Raw genomic sequence first — 20,004 nt, 5'->3', positions numbered from 1 at the left:
ATTGCGAGTTATAGGATATGCATATGCGAGTTTCCAGACTGAGAGGGATAGGTCATGTTTGCAGTCAGATTGGGTGTTCTTGCTATATGGAGGAACGGTTACATGGAAAAGTTCAAAGTAGAAGACATAGACAAACTCAACATGTGATTCAGAGTATATTGTAGCTAGTCAAACAGCAAAGGAAGCTACATGGTTAAAGAACTTCATTGGTGATCTTGGAGTTGTACTGAGCATCAAAGAGCCTTTGGAGATCTTTTATGATAATGAGGTTGCAATCGTCTTGAGTAAAGAACCCAAGGACCATGGTAATTCAATATAAATACTCGGAAAATACCACTACGTTCAACATAGAGTAGAAAAAAAAGATATCATTGTGAATAGAGTATCATATGAGGAGAATCATGTTGATCCTTTCATGAAGTCACTATCAAGAGAGAAACATGATGGTCATGCGAGGACCACTGGCATGAGACTAGATAGTGATTTGATGTAATAGTTTAGTGTTTAGTTTGAATTATTTGAAACATTTTTACAATACGAATTGTAATCGTTTGATGTTTATTTTGTAGTGACTTAATAAAGATATTTTTCGGTGCTATCAAACTATGTTAATTCAAATAGTGTGTTTCATTTTTTGCATGTTTTGAACCTAGTTCTAGAAAGTTTAATTATATTCGAATCTCCACAGTTGGTCATGCTCCAGAAAGTGAGTGATTGATTTAAGAATGTCATGAATTATGGTTGATTGGCCAAGTTATTTTGGACATTGCAATAGAGATTGCACTAAGACTCATGAGTACTTGAAAATAGAGACTTTAAGTATTGGAACAACCTGCACTTAGAGATTACTTCATGGATCTAGTCTTAAGTAATTCTAAGTAGAAGATATCTTTTATTCTTCAAACCGAGCTACATATGGGGTTTTGTTTGCGAAATTTGTTGTGTATTGGTGTGCTCCAATGCTATCCGTAATTGGTAGTGCTCCAATGTTATCCGTAATTGGTTTGCGAAATGAATAATTGATCACTTGCATTGGATGACTATTCGGTGTTGATTGTTAGTGAAACATTAAGACCATGAAAATTTAACTACTTGTCCAAGTGGGAGACTGATGGAAATAATGTTCAAGGTCATTACCTATATTGGTAATATTTCTAAATTCTAATAATAGCAAGGTCCTTTTGGGTTGGCCTCATGACCCACATAGCATTAAGGAAATGGAGAAAATAAGTTATTAGTTTATTAAGGAATTAATAAAATAATTAGAAATTATTTTTGGTAATTAATTAAATTGTTTTATTAATTAAACGGCTTGAATATTAATTAATTTAAGAGATTAATTGGAATATTCCAGAAGCTCCCAGAGCATTGATATGGACGTTTTTTATTGTATCCCTGATAGGGATAAGGCAACTTTTAGATAAGATAAGGGTAAAACCTAAGCGTTTGTATTGTTTAGGGTTTCATCAGCTACCTACAAATAGACAACTAGGGTCAAACCCTGGAGCTGTTATTCACTCTAGAAATCGTTATCTCTCTCTCTCTCTCTCTCTCTCCTCTATATGAAATTCTAACCTCTCTCTTAGGGTTAGAGAATTTCAACTAAACCCTAATCTAAGGTTCTTCCTTTTTTGCTTTTGAAGTTTGTGGGTCTGACTTCATTAGAGGGGTTCTACTTTGGATCCTTCATCCATTGCAACAACTGATAATCACAAGATCTCAAGCAAGAAGCCAAGAGGTTAGTATGTTATTTTTGTAGTTTTATAAAGTACATTGCTATAACTATAAAACCTAGATCTAGGGTGCATGTACCCTTAGGTAAATCTCTAGATTACTATGCTACCTTTTTTATGTGTATTGATGCTAACAAAATCCAACATATATGTACTTGTGTGTGTGTGTCTATATATATATATATATATATATATATATATATAAAGTATTTAACAAATACTATTTTTTTGGAATTAGGGTATACCGTATATGAGCCGAGTTTGAGCTCATATAATTCTTAACGAACTTATCTAGAGTTTCCTACCGTAAGGCTCAAAATGATTCAAGCTCAAGCACGAGCCCCAAAAAGTTTAAACAAGTTGAGCCTAAGTCTGCTCATACTTGGGCTCGACTCGGTTTCGAATCGTTTGTATTTTATGTATATCTATTTCTTTTATCAATTAATAATACAAGTTTCAAAAAATTGATCTTTGTTGGATTTTGGAACATCAAATAATTATTATGGTAGAAAATATTTAATCACAACAGAATTCGAATTTCTGAAATTGGTGAAATACTAAATCTTAAATATTCGGTGAGTGTGAATATTATAGAAGAAATTATTCTAGAGACAGTCATGTCCAATTTTCTATCACCATCATCGTGTGAAAACTGAAAACTTTATATCTCACCGATTTGTTTTTTTAATAATTCAATTTAAAGAGAGAAATATATTATACGTTTAAAATCGCACACATATCGCCTGTTATCAAAGTTAGTAGCAAATCAAAATACATTTATGTTTTTAGAATCCTTTAATAAAATAATAAAAAGTGTGATTTTATAAACATTATTTAGGAAATATATTATACAAGTCAATAGTACCAAACTACTGTTTGTGATTTTAAGATGTCTGAATTTGATTTCATATAACAAGTGACATTAAAATTTATATGAGTGTCTAGAGATTCTTAGAGGGTGTCGGAGAAAGCTTGGAAAAAAAGTTTTTTAATTTATTATTGGTTTTAGATTGGTATAAATTAAAATGAGTATTTGAAATAAAGTTTTTTTTTAAAAAAAAAAAACTTATACCGTTTTCATAAATCATTTTTGATAAACTACTCATCCCTAATTTATCAAAACCTCCTAAACACTTTTTAAAAATTTATGTTTTGGGTATCGGTATAAATTAATAATCTAATAGGTTAAAAGTGTTTATCGTTTTAAATAATCATTCACAAACACCCTCTTAAAGGATGTTTAGAAAAGCTTACAAAATGAGTTTTTTTAACTTATTACTGGTTTTATATCTGTATAAACTAAAATGAGTATTTAAATAGAGACTTCTAAAAAAAACGAATAAACTTATAGTTGTCCCACATTGAAGATAAATCATTTTTAATAAGTTACTTCTTTATAACTTATCAAACATTTTTTTAAACTTTGTTTATGTATTGTTATCTAAAATAATAAATCATTTTTTTTTGCTAAATGTCACTCTCTCATTAATTTAGACACATGTCATTTTCTAGTATTTTTTAATAAATGTTTTTCCATTTGTTATTTTCTCATTTTTTTTTAATCTTTTCTTAATTAAAAAATGACATTTACACCTCAATTAATAATTGCCTTAATTGAAATCTACACTAATAAATAATTTTTTTGTCAAATATAACTCTCTCATTAACTTGGACACATGTCATTTTCTAGTATTTTTGAATAAATGTTTTTCCATTTATCATCTTCTTATTATTATTTTTTTTTCTTAATTAACACATGACACTTACACCTCAATTAATAATTGGCTTAATTGAAACTAGTCACTAAATTACTATATATATATATATATATATATATATATATATATATATATATATATATATATTAGATTTAATATGGTTCCTTTTAAATTCACATTTCAAATTTTAAATTTCAAATCTAAAATTTCAAATTTAAATAAATTTTTGTTTAAACCTTCATATTTAATTTTTTGTTTTATCCAACCCATATAATATATGGGTATCACAACTAGTAAGCTAATAGGTTAAAAAGTATTCATCATTTTATATAAGAACACTCAAACTCCCTCTTAGACTCTGATTTATTATCAATAATTTTGTGTAGTGTGTAAACATCTATAATACAAGTTTGATCATGACCACACAAAATGGTGGCGATCAAGGAGTAGTACCTCTATAGGGTTCGGGTTAACGCTTCTAAACCTAAACAAAATTTTGGACTAGAAAATGCAGTGGAAAAAATCATAAATATGACATATTGGCATCAAACTAAGTAAGTTGGCTTCTAGGTTTAATACTTGACATGGTCAGTTCGAATAGTGTTGGTCCCAAAATCAGAACACTTGTATATGAATTGATATGAAACACGGAAAATAACACATAGTATTCAACAAATAAAAGCTTGTTTAATTTGTTAGTTTTTGTTTATGCACAATGATTTAGAAAAACCACACTTTTTGAATCCTCTATGAGAACTTACTAAGAACTCTTACAAAATTCTCCACATGAAAACTCTTAATCCCTCAGAAGATAATACAAACAATTAATATTCAATAAAAGAACATTACTGATATATATAGTCAACAATCCAAACAAAGCACCATAAAGATGGGAGATGAATCTTCTATTAGATAATCTTCGGATCTACAAATCAAATCAAATCAAATCTATAACTTATAGGGATTTATATCTTCAATAATAAACTCAAATCTGACAAATCTTGACCAGTTGTAAATACATACACCAGCTCTTGATAAGGTTGTTGGAAGATGAACACAGAAGGTCACAAGTTGATAAATGTAACACACTAGTTGGCTGATAAAACATCAGCTAAAGCATTAAAGCCCATATGGCTAATGAACAACTTTCTTTAGGTATGATCAGCTTCAGTCTTTATAGTTGTTTAACAGCTTCAAATTTGATCAACTCAGATATGAAATAGTCAGCACATATTAGACCACTGATATTGCCATACTTATACATAATTTTAGGCATTAAATGCATATATATTTTGTACTTATTAAGTTAAATTATATATTGCAACCAAAAAGGACACTCTTGAAGAAAAATTACCAAAGATGGCAAAATATGGAACCTGGAATGACTATAGATGAAGTTGGGAGCTTAATGGAGCTTAAAAGGAAGCAAATAATTCAAGAAGACTTCCCACGACGTGGCTTCAAAGTATCACGGCGTGGTGATAAGAAAGATCTCGATGATATACGCAAATTAGAAGCTCACGACGTCCTTAACTATTTCCTGTCATGAGATTAAAAGTTCTAGAAGATTACAATGTGGAGTACAAGTTTCCTTGCTAAAGAAGGATTTCTTTTGGACTCACGACGTGAGCACTATAATCTCACGACATGAGGAGCGATATTAAGAAACTATATATATATATATATATATATATATATATATATATATATATATATATATATATATTGATATATCGACAAGAAAAAGAGGAGAGATAGAGAGAGATATTCCGAGGGTTTCAGTCGATTTCAGAGCCAGAAAAGTGTGAAAACAACCATTAGGAAGAGAAGAAGATTAAAGATTAATAGTCTGAAGATTACACATTACATTCGGTTTGCATTAGATTAATCATGTTTATTTCTTATGTGTTTTTGTGTTTATTTTCTGCCATGAGCAGCTACATCAATAGGCTTTCGTTTAGTGTAGATGAACCCTAATAGTATTTGTTAGTTTCTTGCTTTTCATGGATTTTACGAAGTTAGTTTAAGCTTCTGTTTGATTTATATTTACCTAACTTGTTAAAGTTCTAATCTTTATTGCGTTGATTCAAGTTAAGTGTAGTTGAATGACCATTTTGATTGCATGAACTTGATTACCTAGTAGTTTATGATAATTAAATTGCTAGAGCTAGGATTTGCCAAATCTTAGATTAGGTAATAAAGGTAATAGCTTTATCTGTGTTAAAAGCATAACTTGATCATAATTGTGTTTGGTTATTTTTTTGATCATTGATAATAATCCTATATATTTCTCACATAGCTCAATTATCTTTAATAACCAATTCAGTGTTTACTTGTGTAAGATCATTACATAGTAGTTAATGAATTGGTGAAAACATTAGGAGATCGGATCAAGACTTTTAATAATATTTAAATTTGTAAACAACTGAGTTAACGCATGTTTAGAAACTAATCATAGGAAAAAAGGGGATTCAAAGCTAAACGAAAGTGTCTTCATAATCTTGATAACAATCGTTTTTAGTTAAGTGTTTGCTTAGTTAATCGAATAGTTAAGTTAATCTGAACTTGCAAAATCAGATAAAAACCCATTCTTAATTATTGTTTTTATATTAATTTTTAGTAGTTATTTGATTAGCTAAATTTTGTTCCCTGTGTTCAATACCCAACTTACTTTACTATACTACAAATTGACTAGGTACACTTCCTATAAGTTCATTAGTAGATAAGTTAGTTAGGTTTATAAATTTAAATTTGATAGGTATATCTTTTGCACATCAAGTTTTTGACGCCGTTGTCAGGAACAGTGATTTCAGTTGTTAATTTAATTACTATAAGTTATTCGATCCTTTTCGTGGTGTCGAAACTGCAAAAAGTTAATTTTCTGCATTTAATAAATTTTTCTGTTTTTATAGTTCTCACGACATGAGCTTTACTTCTCACAATGTGAGTCCTGCTTTTTCAATTTTTATTTATTTTGCTTTTTAGTTTGTTTTTACATTTTTTGTTTCAGTAATATATGACCAGGGGATCACAACTTCCTATCATACCACCACACGAAGATCCATCCGCTTTCCACAAGAAGAAGGATAAAAAGGTTAACGAATCGAGTAGCGGTTTTCAGTCAGACAAGGGTTTCGAAAGTTTCGAGAAAACTCCTAACAAGAAAGGAATTGGGCATGAACCAGAAACCGAGACGATTCAGAAGAAAAAATAAAAAAATAAAGGTAGAAGAGATGGTTGATGTAGCAGAGATGATGATGGTAGAGTATAAGAAGTGGATGTGTAACGATAACGGGTCGAGTCTTGTCCCACCTGCAATACCAGCTGCAACTAACTTTGAACTTAAAGGCCACATTCTTGCAATGATAAAAGACATAGCATTTTTCGGGAAAGATTATAAAGATGCCTTCAGGAATATCGATGAAGTATTGGACATTACAAACTATTTCAATGTTCTAAATGTTTCAAGAGATGTTGTTTTACTGAGGATGCTTCCAGTGACACTAAATGCAGATGCAAAAATATGGTTAAAGTCGTTAGCACCTAGAGCTATAAGAACTTGGCAGAGCCTTCATGAAGTATTCATAGAGAAATTCCCCCTTCAAAGATAGCTAAACTCAATAAGAAGATAGCGAATTTTCAACAAGAAATTTGAGAGTCCTTATATGAAGCTTAGGAAAGATATGAGGGATTGCTTAGAAATTTCCCTCAACATGACTTAAATGTGCAACAAGAAGTTTCCATATTCTATGATGGGGTGAATGTGACAACAAGGCAACTCCTTGATTTTCAAGGACTAATGACTAAGAAGAATCCTGCTACTATCAAAGAGTTAATTGAAGAATTCGTGAAGCACTCTAGAGAATACTATAACCCACGAGAGGATGTTACAAAAGGTAAAGGAAGTGGAACTGGAGGAAGTAAGAGCTTGGCACCGATGTTGGGGAAATTGGAGAATATGGATCGAAGGATGACAAAGATGGGTCAGTCGATTCATGCCATACAAGTAGGGTGTGACAATTATAGTGGACCACACTTAATGAAAGATTATGATTTGGATGAAAATGGAAACTGAAAAAGCACAAGTACGCTACTCAAGTGGTGACCCATTTGATGAAGATTGGAGGAAGCCCAAGAAAGAATGGTTGTATTACGATGAATACAAGATGCAAAAAAGGAGAAAAGTATCAGCAAATCAGATGAGGCTTTTACCAAAAAGAGTAACCACCATCAGAGAAGAAACCCGCCTTTGATTCAATGATCGATAGGTTTATGGAAGCTTCTGAGAAAAGACATGATGCTACTGATGTTACAATTAGAAACCAACAAGCTTCCATTAAAAACATCGAGACTCAACTCGGGAAACTGACTAAACTTGTTAGCTAGAGGTTACCACCCAAAAATCCCAATCCAAAACTGCAACCACGTGTCATGGCCATAACCACTGAAGAACACCCTCATTATGAGGCTCTAATGATCCATAATGAAGCCTCGAAGTAGCCGGGTCCACAACCAAAGAAGATGAAGATCAAAGAAAAAGAGAAAATTGGTGCCCAGTTCTCACAACGTAAGCAGATACCTCTCACGTCATGGGCCCAGTCAAATCAGAAAAATACTTCTTTTGTTAAGCCATATCAACCTCCGTTACTTTTTCCTTCTCGAGCAAGGGCACATCCATTGGAGCAAGAGTATAAGAGGTTCATCAATCTAGTAAAGGGTATTCCAATTAATACCCCATTTATTGAATCATTGGCTAAAATGCCCGGATATGTGAATTTCCTTCAAGATCTTCTCGAAACTCACCAATAATTAGAGAAGACATCCAAGGTTGTTCTTAATGAACAATGTTCAGTGGTTATCATGGAAGTAATACCAACACATATGGGAGATCCAGGACGCCTTACATTACCATGTGAATTTGGAAATTCCACGAAAACATATATTCTTTTTATAAAAACCTTGAAATTCCATAATTCAAGACCACAAGAATGGTAATCCATATGGAAAATAGTTCGGTGACTTATCCTCGAGGAATTGTAGAAGATTTATTTTTTAAAATTGAAATTTTCGTTTTTCCAACTGATTTTGTGGTTATAGACATGAAAGAGGATGAGAATGTACCCATTATACTTGGACGCCCACTACTTAATACCACGAGAGCCTTGGTTGATATTCGAGAGTTTAAGCTCACTTTGAGAGTGGGTAAAGAAGAAATAACATTCAGGGTTGATAAAGGATTCAAAACTTCTAAGTCATAAGATGAAGTATTCTTCATAGATGAGGGCAATGAGCTAGAAGAGTTGGAAATTTTAATGGAAGAAGAAGACCTAATAAGGGAAAAGCCAATTTAAAAGAAGAAGTTAAGCTCACTAAACCAATAGCCTCGATTCTAATGATTTTCGAAGTCTTTGCCATTACTACACCAAAAGTTCAAAATGAGAAGATAAGTGAAATTGAAGATTTTAGTTAAAGTGGTGAAAAGGAGGATACAAAAAGCAAGGATAGAAAGCTTGATGATATGTGTAACGCCCGTAGATCAGGGCTAGTCAATTTAGAGACAATGAGCGTCAAAAATGACTTTTTCATGAAAGATTATTTTGAAGGAATAATCTTAACTAAGTTGTAGTATATGTTACAAGGATTATGTACATATAAAGAACGCCGAAATCCGAGTTATAACGAAGAAGTTATGACCTGTCGAAGTTTCGCGACAGAACCGGCACGACACAGCGCGACGTAAATAGTGGATTTACGATAGAGCAAGATTTGGCCTTAGCGATCTAAACGAAAGTCATAGAATACGTTAAACCGAGAGCATGCATAAAAAGAATGTCCAAATCTGACTTCGTATGAGGAAGTTATGATTTTTCTAAGTTTCGACTTAGCGGTTTGCAGCCCGAATACTCGATTTGAGATCGAGCGGTTTTTAGCCGAAACAATCTAAACGAGAATCGAAGATCTTGTTGATAGTAGTGCAACAATAAAAAGACAGGCGAAAAGGGACGTCAGATGAAGAAGTTATGAATTTATAACGGAGTTTTCCTGTCCCGGCCTACTAAAAATAAATAATAAAAATAAATTCAAAATTAGCCGACGGAGTCTAAACGAAAGTTGTAGAGCGTAGTCTCACCTACGTGTGGATATAAATAACATCGAAAACGGAGTTCGTATGAGGAATATATGAATTTTCGAAGTTTATTAAATAATTAAAGTATTAAATTTAATTATAAATTCCGATATTATCCAAAAGGGGGGGAGTCACCGGCCTTATCCACATTACGCCCAGCGTAACTTTAATTACGCCCAGCGTAATTCGGGGTTTTAGCCCCTATAAATAGATGTCGAGTGCAGCCGAGTTCTATTGCTCATTTCTTTCATTCTCTCGCGTTTTTGCCTCGTTTTTCGTGCAAGAAATACCCCGAAGCCCCGGTATCAACCCCGAGACCCGAAGCAAGTCCCGAAGCCCGAAGATCCCGAGAAAAATAGTTTTTCGAGCCGAAGCTCTGCCCGCGAGAAGCCCGGTTTTGGAGAAAACATCTCGGTTTCTTCGCAAAAGATTATTTTAAGCGTCGTAGCGCTGTCCGATCATCTTCTAATCAAGTGAGTGTATAGTCACTTTCTTCTAACGCATAAGTATGAAGTATATGCTATGAAATACGTGCTATGTGTTTATATATTGTGGTTTATTTGAGATGTTGGTGGAATGCATGAACTATATAGGTTTTAATGAGTTAAACTGTATATGTATTTTGTAACTACAAATATGTTGGGTAGGACATGGGTAGTTTTAGATCCGTGAGTATGGATCAGATCAAGAGGTTAGTTTTAGATCCGGGATTATGGATCAGGTAAAGAGATAAAACTTGTTATTAGTCCGGGAGTATGGATCAGATCAGGATTAGGGTATAGTTAATTGTCCCTATTCCGGGAGTATGGATTGGGTACAATTATTGATGCGGGAGTATGGATCAGATCAGGAGGTTAGTTTTAGATCCGTGAGTATGGATCAGGCAGTTTTAGATCTGTGAGTATGGATCAGGTAGTTTTAGATCCGCGAGTATGGATCAGGGGAAAAGGTTAGTTTTAGATCTGTGAGAATGGATTAGGTGAAAAGGTTAGTTTTAGATCTGTGAGTATGGATCGGGTGAAGAGGATAGTTTTAGATCCGTGAGTAGGGATCAGGTAAAGAGGAAAATTTTAGATACGAGAGTTTAGATCGTGTCATTGTGAGGATTGATGGGGTGGGATAAAAGTTGCTTGTATGTAGTGAAATTGTATATGTTTGTGAGTTCTAATATATATATATATGTATATATATATATATATGTATATATATATATATATTATATATATATATATATATATATATATATATATATATGATATAACATTTGGGTTGAAAACCCTATATGCTCACCAGGCTCCCAAGCCTGACCCACTCAGTTTTCTTTGTATTACAGGTAATGGCACAAGAGTATAAGTTGGTGGACTTGACGAGAGATTTTGGATAATACACTAGTAGTTGTAAATAACTGCTGTAAGTTCAAATTGTTCTGTTTATGCTTTTGGTCTGTATTGAACATGACATCCCGAGATTTTGTTATATAATGAAAATACGTTTCTTTAAAGAAATGCTTTGATAAATTCTTATCATATTTTGTTTTGGGAACAAATTCCGCAACTGTTTTCTTTAAAAGATTACTCTGATTTTAAAAACAAAGCATAAACAAATCGGTCTTTTCTGGCCGTGAAATTGGGGATGTCACAGTTGGTATCAGAGCATTAGTTTAAGCGAACTAGGAATTTGTAGAAAATTTCTAGACTTAAACTTAGAATGCTAAGTAATGATTGTGAGGAGTGTGTCTAAATAATGTTAGGTAGTATACCTAAGTTGACACAAGCACTAGTTTATTTTATGAATGATGCCTAAAATGCTTTTATGTGCTAAATGTTTTGTGTGATAGCTAAATTGATGCTATTATTTGTTCGGATCTATGGTCTGTTGCCGACTGGATCTGGAAACCTTATGTGTTTAGGATTCTAAGCGTATGACTACGATATTAGAACTAGCATGTAAACGTTTCGGAGTGATAAGGATGATTTAAATATCTACCGTGAATGAGGATCTAAATTCACCTTATTCGGTGTGTAGATCAAAAATGGTAAGAACCAGAAGTGGAGTTGGAAATGTGAACGAAGACAGGAATCAACCACCTGTGGTTGAGCGAGTACCTGTTGTAGCAGCAACACCTGAGCCAATAACAATGGTTGGTGTACAATTGATAATTCAGACGATGTTGGATCGTCAAATGGATGAAACTAGACGTCTGCTTCGGCATAATCGTGAAGAACTTTCAATGCCGATTGAACAGGCCGAGTTGAATGAAGGGCATTCGGAAGGAGGTAACTTCAGTAGGACTGTTGGTCAAGCCAACCCATCGTTAGTTAGACAAAACAAACAAGAGGGAGGAATTGATGGACTTGGGTGCAAGTACAAAGACTTTTTGACTTGCAAACCATCAACCTTCACTGGAAAAGAGGATCCGATCGGAGTGATGGATTGGATCTCAGAAATTGAGCTAGCCTTCATGACGTGTGGTTGCAGAGGCAAGTTGCAGACCACGTTCGCAATACGTCAGTTCAGAGGTGGCGCTGTTCGTTGGTGGAACACTCTAGGGAAGACCCTAAGCCCTAATGAGCCACTGCAACTGACTTGGGCAAAGTTCTTGGTGCAATTCAAGCGCAAGTTCTGCTCGGCCCAAAATCTGCTAGAGTTGGAGAACAAGTTTCTGACATTGACAAAAGGCAGCATGTCAGTTGATGAATACACTAATGCCTTCACAGACAAGATGGAGTTTGCTTTGCGCATCGTCCCAGGCGAGCTGACTAAAGTTGACCGGTACGCAAAGGGACTCCCATGGGAGTATGCGGTGCCAGTGCGTCAGGAACTTACTCTGGAGGCAACTATCTGGGCTGCCACGTCTGTTGAAGATATGATTAAGGGAAGAACCGCCAGCAAGGTTGAAGTTGGCGAGAAAAGAAAGTTTGAAGGATCCTCAAGGTCCGATGAGAATAGAAAATTTTCGAAGTCTGGTTCGAAAAAGTTCGAAGAAGAAGCACAATGGTGTGATAAGTGCAAGAGGAAGCACATTGGGAGATGCACTAAAGAAATGACCTGCTTCAAATGCGGGAAGACTGGTCATTATGCCAGCGAATGCACAAACAAAAGAGAAGCCTGCTTTAAGTGTGGTGAAGAAGGACACTTCAAACAAAACTGCCTAGGAAGGGAAGAGATTACAAATCCAAATGTGCTGCCAAAGCCAAAGGCAAGAGCATTTCAAATGATCCTTGATGAAGCAGATGACAACGCGAGGAATCAAGGATGAGGATTTTATATCCAAAGATCAAGTTATGAAGTAGCAGTGTGAATAGTAACTTATGGTGTAGCCTATTAGAGGCATAGTATAGGGTGAACTTGAACTTTTGTGTAATAGTTTCAAGGAATTAATATAAACCCTAGTTTTGTTATCTGGTGTGTTGAATGATTGTATGATTTTCTTATATGGTGATTTGGTCGGTTGTAGGACAATACTTGGGACGAGTATGAGTTGGTGTGAAAGGTAGTAGATGCATATACTACCGGAAGCACAGGACTCGCACTTGGATCAGGGAAAGTCACAAGGTTACCAAGAAGCTAGTGATTGATTCCGTTTTATTCGAGTATGTCATTACCATTGTTTCGGTAATGACTAGTGAGATGGTTGTTATTCCGACCCTAGTGGTCATATAAATTTGAGTTCGACTGCGATGAGTTGTTACAAGGTTCAGAGAACCAAGTTCGAGGTAACATCTGACGTAAGTCTGAAGGTTGAAATTTATGCGATCGTTGGTATCGTGCTCGTTGTTAAATAGGTTCATAGCTAGAAATGATACAAGTTAAGATGTGATTATATCACATTAGAATATGAAGGAAGGTATATTCCATTTCAGAATTTGACTCTAAGAGACTTGGGTCTAAGCGTTGTATTATATGATGAAAGGTCATTAGAACATGACCCATCGGTCTGTTACAATAGATAAAGGAAAGTATTTATCCTAAGAAGAAAAAGGAGTCCTCAATAAGGAGTTGCTTTGTACTCGAAAGTTACGATTGAATAATTCAACATAGTACGAAGAGCAGGTGCGGGATTGAGCATCAAGGTTATTACTTAGGATGGAGAGGTAACGTATGGAGTCAATATACGAGTCCTATTTCGTTGATGATTCCGGGACGTAATCATCCTAAGGGGGAGATAATTGTAACGCCCGTAGATCAGGGCTAGTCAATTTAGAGACAATGAGTGTCAAAAATGACTTTTTGATGGAAGATTATTTTGAAGGAATAATCTTAACTAAGTTGTAGTATATGTTACAAGGATTCTGTACGTATAAAGAACGCCGAAATCCGAGTTATAACGAAGAAGTTATGACATGTCGAAGTTTCGCGACAGAACCGGCACGACACAGCGCGATGTAAATAGTGAATTTACGATAGAGCAATATTTGGCCTTAGCGATCTAAACGAAAGTCGTAGAATACGTTAAACCGAGAGCGTGCATCAAAAGAATGTCTAAATCTGACTTCGTATGAGGAAGTTATGATTTTTCTAAGTTTCGACTTAGTGGTTTGCAGCCTGAATACTCGATTTGAGATCGAGTGGTTTTTAGCCGAAACAATCTAAATGAGAATCGAAGATATTGTTGATAGTAGTGCAACAATAAAAAGACAGGCGAAAACGGACGTCAGATGAAGAAGTTATGAATTTATAACGGAGTTTTCCTGTCCCGGCCTACTAAAAATAAATAATAAAAATAAATTCAAAATTAGCCAACGGAGTCTAAACGAAAGTTGTAGAGCGTAGTCTCACCTACGTGTGGATATAAAGAATGTCGAAAACGGAGTTCATATGAGGAAGATATGAATTTTTGAAGTTTATTAAATAATTAAAGTATTAAATTTAATTATAAATTCCGATATTATCCAAAAGGGGGGGAGTCATCGGCCTTATCCACATTACGGCCAGCGTAACTTTAATTACGCCCAGCGTAATTCGGGGTTTCAGCCCCTATAAATAGATGTCGAGTGCAGTCGAGTTCTATTGCTCATTTCTTTCCTTCTCTCGTGTTTTTGCCTCGTTTTTCGTACAAGAAATACCCTAAAGCCCCGGTATCAACCCCGAGACCCGAAGCAAGTCCCGAAGCCCGAAGATCCCGAGAAAAATAGTTTTCGAGCCGAAGCTCTGCCCGCGAGAAGCCCGGTTTTGGAGAAAACATCTCGGTTTCTTCGCAAAAGATTATTTTAAGCGTCGTAGCGTTGTCCGATCATCTTCTAATCAAGTGAGTGTATAGTCTATTTCTTCTAACGCATAAGTATGAAGTATTTGCTATGAAATACGTGTTATGTGTTTATATATTGTGGTTTATTTGAGATGTTGGTGGAATGCATGAACTATATAGGTTTTAATGAGTTAAACTGTATATGTATTTTGTAACTACAAATATGTTGGGTAGGACACGGGTAGTTTTAGATCCGTGAGTATGGATCAAATCAAGAGGTTAGTTTTAGATCCGGGATTATGGATCAGGTAAAGAGATAAAACTTGTTATTAGTCCGGGAGTATGGATTAAGACTAAGTTAATTGTCCCTAGTCCGGGAGTATGGATTGGGCACAGTTATTGATCCGGGAGTATGGATCAGATCAGGATTAGGGTATAGTTAATTATCCCTATTCCGGGAGTATGGATTGGGTACAATTATTGATCCGGGAGTATGGATCAGATCAGGAGGTTAGTTTTAGATCCGTGAGTATGGATCAGGCAGTTTTAGATCTGTGAGTATGGATCAGGTAGTTTTAGATCTGCGAGTATGGATCAGGGGAAAAGGTTAGTTTTAGATCCGTGAGTATGGATCAGGTGAAAAGGTTAGTTTTAGATTTGTGAGTATGGATCGGGTGAAGAGGATAGTTTTGATCCGTGAGTAGGGATCAGGTAAAGAGGAAAATTTTAGATACGAGAGTTTAGATCGTGTCATTGTGAGGATCGATGGGGTGGGATAAAAGTTGCTTGTATATAGTGAAATTGTATATGTTTGTGAGTTCTAATATATATATATATATATATATATATATATATATATATATATATATATATATATATATATATATAATATAACATTGTGGGTTGAAAACCCTATATGCTCACCAGGCTCCCAAGCCTGACCCACTCAGTTTTCTTTGTATTACAGGTAATGGCACAAGAGTATAAGTTGGTGGACTTGACGAGAGATTTTGGATAATAGACTAGTAGTTGTAAATAACTGCTGTAAGGTCAAATTGTTTTGTTTATGCTTTTGGTCTGTATTGAACATGACATCCCGAGATTTTGTTATATAATGAAAATACGTTTCTTTAAAGAAATGCTTTGATAAATTCTTATCATATTTTGTTTTGGGAACAAATTCCGCAACTGTTTTCTTTAAAAGATTACTCTGATTTTAAAAACAAAGCATAAACAAATCGGTCTTTTCTGGCCGTGAAATTGGGGAATAATCTTAACTAAGTTGTAGTATATGTTACAAGGATTCTGTACGTATAAAGAACGCCGAAATCCGAGTTATAACGAAGAAGTTATGACATGTCGAAGTTTCGCGACAGAACCGGCACGACACAGCGCGACGTAAATAGTGAATTTACGATAGAGCAATAGTTGGCCTTAGCGATCTAAACGAAAGTCGTAGAATACGTTAAACCGAGAGCGTGCATAAAAAGAATGTCCAAATCTGACTTCGTATGATGAAGTTATGATTTTTCTAAGTTTCGACTTAGCGGTTTGCAGCCTGAATACTCGATTTGAGATCGAGCGGTTTTTAGCCGAAACAATCTAAATAAGAATCGAAGATATTGTTGATAGTAGTGCAACAATAAAAAGACAGGCGAAAACGGACGTCAGATGAAGAAGTTATGAATTTATAACGGAGTTTTCCTGTCCCGGCCTACTAAAAATAAATAATAAAAATAAATTCAAAATTAGCCAACGGAGTCTAAACGAAAGTTGTAGAGCGTAGTCTCACCTACGCGTGGATATAAAGAATGTCGAAAACGGAGTCCATATGAGGAAGATATGAATTTTTGAAGTTTATTAAATAATTAAAGTATTAAATTTAATTATAAATTCTGATATTATCCAAAAGGGGGGGAGTCATCGGCCTTATCCACATTACGGCCAGCGTAACTTTAATTACGCCCAGCGTAATTCGGGGTTTCAGCCCCTATAAATAGATGTCGAGTGCAGTCGAGTTCTATTGCTCATTTCTTTCCTTCTCTCGTGTTTTTGCCTCGTTTTTCGTACAAGAAATACCCTGAAGCCCCGGTATCAACCCCGAGACCCGAAGCAAGTCCCGAAGCCCGAAGATCCCGAGAAAAATAGTTTTCAAGCCGAAGCTCTGCCCGCGAGAAGCCCGGTTTTGGAGAAAACATCTCGGTTTCTTCGCAAAAGATTATTTTAAGCGTCGTAGCGCTGTCCGATCATCTTCTAATCAAGTGAGTGTATAGTCTATTTCTTCTAACGCATAAGTATGAAGTATTTGCTATGAAATACGTGTTATGTGTTTATATATTGTGGTTTATTTGAGATGTTGGTGGAATGCATGAACTATATAGGTTTTAATGAGTTAAACTGTATATGTATTTTGTAACTACAAATATGTTGGGTAGGACACGGGTAGTTTTAGATCCGTGAGTATGGATCAGATCAAGAGGTTAGTTTTAGATCCGGGATTATGGATCAGGTAAAGAGATAAAACTTGTTATTAGTCCGGGAGTATGGATTAAGACTAAGTTAATTGTCCCTAGTCCGGGAGTATGGATTGGGCACAGTTATTGATCCGGGAGTATGGATCAGATCAGGATTAGGGTATAGTTAATTATCCCTATTCCGGGAGTATGGATTGGGTACAATTATTGATCCGGGAGTATGGATCAGATCAGGAGGTTAGTTTTAGATCCGTGAGTATGGATCATGCAGTTTTAGATCTGTGAGTATGGATCAGGTAGTTTTAGATCTGCGAGTATGGATCAGGGGAAAAGGTTAGTTTTAGATCCGTGAGTATGGATCAGGTGAAAAGGTTAGTTTTAGATTTGTGAGTATGGATCGGGTGAAGAGGATAGTTTTAGATCCGTGAGTAGGGATCAGGTAAAGAGGAAAATTTTAGATACGAGAGTTTAGATCGTGTCATTGTGAGGATCGATGGGGTGGGATAAAAGTTGCTTGTATATAGTGAAATTGTATATGTTTGTGAGTTCTAATATATATATATATATATATATATATATATATATATATATATATATATATATATGATATAACATTGTGGGTTGAAAACCCTATATGCTCACCAGGCTCCCAAGCCTGACCCACTCAGTTTTCTTTGTATTACAGGTAATGGCACAAGAGTATAAGTTGGTGGACTTGACGAGAGATTTTGGATAATAGACTAGTAGTTGTAAATAACTGCTGTAAGGTCAAATTGTTCTGTTTATGCTTTTGGTCTGTATTGAACATGACATCCCGAGATTTTGTTATATAATGAAAATACGTTTCTTTAAAGAAATGCTTTGATAAATTCTTATCATATTTTGTTTTGGGAACAAATTCCGCAACTGTTTTCTTTAAAAGATTACTCTAATTTTAAAAACAAAGCATAAACAAATCGGTCTTTTCTGGCCGTGAAATTGGGGATGTCACAATATGGTGGTAGACAAGAAAAAACCCGCTGAAGATAAAGAGAAAAGCTCGAATGATGAAAAATCCCAAGGATTCAAAAGAAAACTCGATGCTTCCAACAACCAAACGAAGAAAAAAAATTCAAAGAAAGCGTAGATAAGGCGAGTTCAAGCTTAGAAAAGACAGTGGAAGGGAAAAAGGAGAAGAGTGAGATTCCACTCCTACCCACAACAATGTAGAGCGGGAAGGAGTTCGACTCACAACTCCATAAAAAGAAGTGCTTCTCGGGAGGCAACCTGAGCTCGGTTTGCATTTTCATTTCCTTTTCTGTTTAATTAGTTTTGCATTATTTGATTTTTAGTATAAGTCATTTATTCATCTTCTATTTAAAAAATCAAGTGTGGGGTTCAAATTGTGAGTGGTAAAATTTTAAAAAGAAAAAAATATATATGGTTTTTGTCAATTAATAAGTACCCACAACGTGTGAGTAAACAATCACGGTGTGGGGAATAAACAAAGTACCGATCATATTTGATGTTTTAAAGCTCACGGCATGAGGATAAGACTCATGACGTGAGAATCAAAACGAGACAAGTTATTTTATCTGTTACAAAACCTTTGACTTTTATTATTCTAAACCCACTTACGACGTGAGTTCGATCGAGCACGCACCCTTGGTCCCCCACTTGAATTTTCCGGGCGTACTTTGTCTTCTCCTTCTCGATTTCATGTTCCTCACTCGTCATAAGGTCAAATAGGTCCTAGAAAGGCTACTCACAGTCCGAAGGTGATTTGTCCAATCTTCACCCATTTTACGAGTTCCCGAACGACCTTCCACGGGAAATTTTTAACAACTACACCAATAAGTTGGGATGGATTTATAACCGAGAATTCGCAGTCTCACCAACCATTGACTGGGAAAAATTGAATGATATTAGAATCTTGGAAAAGTTGAGCCCGTATCTTACAAAAACGTTTGAAGAAAATGGTGTTTTGATAACATGCAACGGTTGGAGTAATTTATTCTCAATCAAAGAACCCGTTCACAAGGAATTATGTGTTGAATTCTTCTCAATCACGTCATTTGAAGTGAATACGTTAGACCAATATTTCATGGGTGCAGTCGTCTTTCGTCTTGTTGGCCAGTATCGAGAGTGCAATCTAGCCGAGTTAGTATGGAGGATGGGATTATATGAGGACAGGAAGATATGTCTCCTCCCTTTAACATATTCTTGAGGTCGGCTACACAATATTACTCACCGGGGGTAAGTGTTTATGGGTTTTGGACGACGATAGAAAATGGAGCATTCAACTCGGGAGTATCTCAAGAAAGTCATATCCAGTCTCCTATCCACCGCCTCATCCATCGCCTCGTTACATTTTCAATCAATCATAAGAAACATGGGGAAAAAGTAACAAGTCTCAATTTATTTTTCATTTGGAGCATTATAATACCCGGAGTTTGCTGCAACATCCCCTATTTCCTTGCTCAATATTTGGGGGTAAGGCAGTTAGTTCGTGATCAAGAAGTCTAATCGCGGATGGACATTTTGTTACCCAGTTAGCAAAATCTTATGGTGTGTTTGTTCCAAGGGTGACTCGTACTTTGACATGCATTGAGGAAAGTGAGCTTACTTTGAGTTATTTGGAGTCGATGAGTGTGATAGTAAATTTGGGAGGATTCTGGGGGATACCATCCGATGATGAGGTGAGAGAAATAGGAATGCGAAGGAACCACTGAGACAAAGGGGATGCAGGAATGTGAAAGGAAGAGGTGAGAGAGGACAGCCACAA

At 35.3% G+C, this 20,004-nt stretch overlaps 1 non-coding gene across 1 annotated transcript; it reads right to left on the bottom strand.

Annotated features, from left to right (window-relative positions):
- Positions 1–7,064: 7,064 nt before the first annotated feature.
- Positions 7,065–7,171, bottom strand: LOC145118302 (small nucleolar RNA R71). The gene has a single exon (XR_013713259.1). It is a non-coding gene; the product is annotated as a small nucleolar RNA R71 (small nucleolar RNA).
- Positions 7,172–20,004: the final 12,833 nt, after the last annotated feature.

This window comes from Lactuca virosa, chromosome 5, assembly GCF_052849685.1.
Source record: "Lactuca virosa cultivar CGN04683 chromosome 5, Lactuca_virosa_CGN04683_v6, whole genome shotgun sequence".
Classification (NCBI taxonomy): Eukaryota; Viridiplantae; Streptophyta; class Magnoliopsida; order Asterales; family Asteraceae; genus Lactuca; species Lactuca virosa.
This window is presented reverse-complemented; position numbering and strand designations above follow the sequence as displayed.